Consider the following 6,732-nt stretch of genomic DNA (forward strand, 5'->3'; position numbering starts at 1 on the left):
CAGGTATCACAATCCACATAGGTATAGCTAAATTAATCGTTGTAACAGACGCCATATTGCCTCAAGCTGTTAAGTTCAACATCATTGAGTACATCAGTACGGGTGTTGGGATAGGTTGAACACGGAACATTAACAACGTATTTACCAGAACATGCATGACATCTGCGAAACGAAATGTTAAGGAGAGCTAAAGGGAAAAGTCATGATAGAAACATAAATTGTAAAAGGTTAGTTGTTCCAACTGTAAACAACGTACATCAGCGTTGGTGTTAATTAACCGTCTTTACGAAGTACTGACAATCAACAATAAACATTCATTTCAGTTATTTTTATAGATGCCCCACCGCAGACAGATCATAGACAATATAATATATCATTGATGTTTAGACGTATATGTATGTCTAATTGAAACAAAGCTGTATATAAAATAGTTGGTGTCTGTGTATTCAGTATGTATTTCAATATAGAGCATAGTGCTGTGGATTTTTTCATGATGCAATCAATCTTTCTGAAGTAAAACTAAGCTGTTCTCCTGTTTTTAATTAATACAAACTACCATTCGTTGGCGGCGTAGCCCCTTTTGACTTTACAATATTATACTACAGAATTACCAACAAATATGCTACGCACAATTGCCATGCTATTTTATACTATAACCTAAACCACGACGGATGCTTATATAATGAAACATTCGTGATAGTTTCCATCGATGATTTGAAGCATTCAAATCATTTCATGTTTATAAATATTCTTAAAATGAAATGCAAAACAAATTTTGTTAATTTTGTTTTCATTACTCCAACCACGAAAGATCATACTTTATACACAACTTCAATTTATATGTCATACAGAAAAAACATTATCAAAGTGATGCTTACTCATTTAGTAGGTCTACTGGTATATATATATTCTATTATTTATGAATTGTAAGACAAAGCTCTGTCAGTACAAAAATCACTTTTCAACATATTAGATAAAATAAGTTATTCATTATTTATCAAAACTTATAGGTTTCAATAGATTAATGAAGAAAACAAAATCGCCCAATTATGACATATACATATTTATGCATTTAAAAATGTACGGTTTTTCAGGTGCAATTGCCATTTTAATAATGTTTCTTCCTGTTTTAAATTCTGGGCCATACCGTAATAACGTTATTTCATTAATCTGATTAACTTTAATTAAACAAAGTTTTTAACAGTAAATGTTTCTTACCTCAGCTTATCTATCTTAGCTAATAATATACATGTATAATTTCACCGAACCTTTATCAGAGTGCTGCAATAGACACGTACTTACATAACTGTCTATTTATAATTAGAATTCGATCCTAATTGATACAGCTGTTCGTCAAATTACACCGTCGGAACAGCCGGTGTTTTTTTATATATTAAAATCTCATTTCAATTGCTTGGAATGAAGTTGCAATGATATCGTTTCAAATTCTTGTATTTACATGTTTTAGATTGGCGGATTGCTGTAAACATCGTGTTTATCAGTATCTTGACAGAATTAAACGGGCATCCCTTCTTTTGAAAATTAAGGCTGTTTTGAAGGGCAAAGAATAAATGATTGCCGGTGTTAAAATTCCTATTATATCAGTGATTGCAGTAGAATGGTCCTGCAGTAAGTATTAATCTTGTCGGTTTTCTCTGACGATCAGCAAATGAACCATTAATTAACTTAAGGTAATCAATGCACCACCGATGTACAGATAATACATACGTAGAATGGAGAGAAAATGAAATATACATTTTTTTTTATTAAGTTTCATTTTGACACCCTAAAACAGGTCCAAACAAAGAAATATCCCTGTGGTCTCATCTGCAGGTAGAAGATATTAAAATTGTGACCCTAGTCTACTGATTCAGCTATCATCCTGCACTAGACAGTTGTGGAATTACTTTCTGTTTTCAACTATCAATTATGATATTTTATTAATTTTTCTTCACAGTTTACATTTTTCTCTTTCAATATCGCTACCATTTGTCCATTTAAAGACGGTCTTGGTATATACATGTATAATAAAACCTCGATCAGTCGAAATACCATCGTAATAAATGTGGCTCACCTGGTACTCGAATGATGTGTAAACACTGACCGATGAACTTTCCGTCGATTTGGTTACCTACTGTGTCTAGACAGTGCACATATACTTGTGGTTTATCTTATGTCGTATATCCGTGTTTTCAGTATACTTGTTTTGAAAACTCATTCTTTTAATTGCATTTTAGTGCAACTTTTGCAATAAAATTAACTGAACGGAACACTGCCTAATAGGAAGTTATTCTAATAAATCACCCACAGTCAGACACTGAACAGATTATTGCCGAAGATGGAAAGTAGTTAATTATGTAATTTGGTATACTTCATTTATAACCTGAATGTTAGATTTTGTGAAGGTTAGTTATAATGGCCAAGATCTTAACTCCCGATTCATGCGAAAAGAAAAAGCCATAGTTGCATAAAACATTATCATAAGGACTTCGTTGGTGAATATTTAAATATGATTCATAGGATGATGATTATTATATAATGTAACACCGCGCGTTTCAGTGGCGGCCAGATCTAACAACATGGCTGGTAAATGTTTATTTAAACAACTGAACTGGAGACCGGATTCACAGAACTATAGTAAATGTTGATGTTGTGAAAACACATGTTTAATTAAATTTGGAACTACAACACCACCTGTATATGACACATATCTACATCTTATACATATTCACTTGTACTCCTGAAAGTAAAACATCATTATATTTCATGGTTGCTTCTGTTGATTTTGAAGTAAACGGTATTAATTACTATACGTATCCGTCATTATCCGTTAATCTATGAACTTACCTGTAGTATAAAAAAAATAAAAAAAAATCAACATTATGTTAAAATCTTACAAGTTAAATGTAAAGGAAGAGTCATCATCCCTACCAATGTATATGGTCAATGTTAGTCTGAAGACCATTTCAACATTCAAGATACATGTTATTCTTTGCATAGGACGACCTAGCTATTAATACCATACTGTAAAAAAAACATGAAATTTATTTTTCGATTACTTTCCAAAAGTTAATTCCGAAATAAACATTCACAACATTTATATTGCTAGGAATGCCCATTGAATGCTTAAATCCGCGAAAGCTAGTCTTGGCGAACATGTTTTGAAATGGAAATCGCGAAATTTAGTACGCGCTAAAAAAAGTACTTTAAAGTTTTATCAAGAGTAGAGCAGGAAAAAGCATGCATGATAATCTGTATAATCCTGGAATGTACGTATATCTGTCTCTGAATTATGTATTACTAACTTTTATGTGGAATAAAATTTGAATAAGTTGTTGGTTATTATTGTTGGAGTAGAAAAGCTGAAATGAGAACAACACGGAGAGAAAAGTGTAAGTTCACTCATAGGTTAGATTAATTATTTAGGTCATATACAGCGTGAGCTGTTCGGGCACTCTTAATTAATAAGATCAATCTTCTAAGCAAGACATGATAAGCACACGCGTAGCAAGGTTATATGCACATGCTACATATTAGGCTAAGCACGCAATGAGATATCGAGCTGTTCTTTGTATATATTTTGGTACATTTTTTTCTATTTTTTTCCTTATTTACCTTTTTTAATGAATACTTCAAAGACAGAAATGTATTTTGATAACTATCATATTAGAAGATTGTACTTACAATTAAGTCCATTATTTCCCAGTACAGTATCCATGTCACAGATAATATAGCCCAATATATATACGTTTAAGGTCACTCGAGCTGTCTTTTTTTACAACAGTTGTAATGAATGTTTTATGTATCTAGGTTAGAGGAGTATCTGACATCATTCAGACAATGACATCCGAGTTGCTTTGTTTTCACAATAACCTGAGGTCATAGGTCAGTAATACAGCGAGAGTTGCGCACTGGATACATTAAATATTTAGACCTACAGCCGGGAAAATGTTTTGGTAAACCAAGTGAAAATATCATTAACATCCGGTCATTATGATTCAGCACAATCAACTTAATGCAGCTGCATACAAATGTGTAAATATATTTATCAAATCATATTAATATATTTTTTACAACCTCGCTTGACGTTTTCGATAAAACGCAGATCCGAAACAAGGACAGAAAATTTTATTACTCTAGTTTATTATGTCTGTATAATCACACATTTTGTACGTCTTTACGCATGCCGCTTTACATTTGACTCGTGAGTTCAAGGACGTAGCACCGTTGCCAGACCTTAGCTTTACGTTTAAAAAATAGGATACAGTTTAAAGAAAATATAAATTAATTGGAATCTAGCCTTGTGTATGTTTTGATGATCTAGAATATATTCAATAAGAATATGCATTTTTGTAAACTAAAGAATGTTGAATTATCCCCAGATGTTTGTGTATATTTTGGTGATCATTGAGTTCATGCCATACCCTCATTGACAGTGATCGATGTGACCTCGCATTGTCTCTCTCAGTCATCAATGTGACCTTGTATTGTCTCTCTGAGTCATCAATGTGAACTCGTATTGTCTCTCACTGGACAGTCATCAATGTGACCTTGTATTGTCTCTCACTGACAGTCATCAATGTGACCTTGTATTGTCTCTCACTGACAGTCATCAATGTGACCTTGTATTGTCTCTCAGTCATCAATGTGACCTTGTATTGTCTCTCTCAGTCATCAATGTGACCTCGTATTGTCTCTCACTGACAGTCATCAATGTGACCTTGTATTGTCTCTCACTGACAGTCATCAATGTGACCTTGTATTGTCTCTCTCAGTCATCAATGTGACCTTGTATTGTGTCTCTCTGTCATCAATGTGACCTCGTATTGTCTCTCACTGACAGTCATCAATATGACCTCGTATTGTCTCTCACTGACAGTCATCAATATGACCTTGTATTTTCTCTCACTGACAGTCATCAATGTGACCTTGTATTGTCTCTCACTGACAGTCATCAATGTGACCTTGTATTGTCTCTCTCAGTCATCAATGTGACCTTGTATTGTCTCTCTCAGTCATCAATGTGACCTCGTATTGTCTCTCTCAGTCATCAATGTGACCTTGTATTGTCTCTCTCAGTCATCAATGTGACCTTGTATTGTCTCTCTCAGTCATCAATGTGACCTTGTATTGTCTCTCACTGACAGTCATCAATGTGACCTTGTATTGTCTCTTACTGACAGTCATCAATGTGACCTTGTATTGTCTCTCTCAGTCATCAATGTGACCTTGTATTGTGTCTCTCTGTCATCAATGTGACCTCGTATTGTCTCTCACTGACAGTCATCAATATGACCTTGTATTGTCTCTCACTGACAGTCATCAATGTGACCTGTATGTCTCTCTCAGTCATCAATGTGACCTCGTATTGTATCTCTCTCATCATCAATGTGACCTCGTATTGTGTCTCTCTGTCATCAATGTGACCTCGTATTGTCTCTCTCAGTCATCAATGTGACCTTGTATTGTCTCTCTCAGTCATCAATGTGACCACGTATTGTCTCTACTTACAGTCATCAATGTGACCTTGTATTGTCTCTCTCAGTCATCAATGTGACCTTGTATTGTCTTTCTCAGTCATCAATGTGACCTTATACTGCCTCTCTCAGTCATCAATGTGACCTTGTATTGTCTCTCTCAGTCATCAATGTGACCTTGTATTGTGTCTCTCTCAGTCATCAATGTGACCTCGTATTGTCTCTCACTGACAGTCATCAATGTGACCTTGTATTGTCTCTCACTGACAGTCATCAATGTGACCTTGTATTGTCTCTCTCAGTCATCAATGTGACCTTGTATTGTCTCTCTCTGTCATCAATGTGACCTCGTATTGTCTCTCACTGACAGTCATCAATATGACCTTGTATTTTCTCTCACTGACAGTCATCAATGTGACCTTGTATTGTCTCTCTCATGTTCTGTCATCAATGTGACCTTATATTGTCTCTCTTTCATCAATGTGACCTCGTATTGTCTCTCACTGACAGTGATCAATGTGACCTTGTATTGTCTCTTACTGACAGTCATCAATGTGACCTTGTATTGTCTCTCTCAGTCATCAATGTGACCTTGTATTGTGTCTCTCTGTCATCAATGTGACCTCGTATTGTCTCTCACTGACAGTCATCAATATGACCTTGTATTTTCTCTCACTGACAGTCATCAATGTGACCTTGTATTGTCTCTCTCAGTCATCAATGTGACCTTGTATTGTATCTCTCAGTCATCAATGTGACCTTGTATTGTCTCTCTCAGTCATCAATGTGACCTTGTATTGTCTCTCTCAGTCATCAATGTGACCTCGTATTGTCTCTCTCAGTCATCAATGTGACCTTGTATTGTCTCTCTCAGTCATCAATGTGACCTTGTATTGTGTCTCTCTGTCATCAATGTGACCTCGTATTGTCTCTCACTGACAGTCATCAATATGACCTTGTATTTTCTCTCACTGACAGTCATCAATGTGACCTTGTATTGTCTCTCACTGACAGTCATCAATGTGACCTTGTATTGTCTCTCTCAGTCATCAATGTGACCTTGTATTGTCTCTCTGTCATCAATGTGACCTCGTATTGTCTCTCACTGACAGTCATCAATGTGACCTTGTATTGTCTCTTACTGACAGTCATCAATGTGACCTTGTATTGTCTCTCTCAGTCATCAATGTGACCTTGTATTGTGTCTCTCTGTCATCAATGTGACCTCGTATTGTCTCTCACTGACAGTCATCAA

General features: G+C 35.2%; 1 protein-coding gene across 1 annotated transcript in view; it reads right to left on the bottom strand.

Moving 5' to 3' along the window:
* LOC138317767 (sodium-dependent dopamine transporter-like) overlaps positions 1-3,858 on the bottom strand; it is a 60,457-nt gene extending 56,599 nt beyond the window's left edge. Inside the window, exon 1 of the mRNA XM_069259653.1 lies at positions 3,685-3,858. The gene's annotated coding sequence lies outside the window, so the exon portion shown is untranslated. The remainder of the gene's footprint in view (positions 1-3,684) is intronic.
* Positions 3,859-6,732: the final 2,874 nt, after the last annotated feature.

This window comes from Argopecten irradians, chromosome 1 (genome assembly GCF_041381155.1).
Source record: "Argopecten irradians isolate NY chromosome 1, Ai_NY, whole genome shotgun sequence".
Classification (NCBI taxonomy): Eukaryota; Metazoa; Mollusca; class Bivalvia; order Pectinida; family Pectinidae; genus Argopecten; species Argopecten irradians.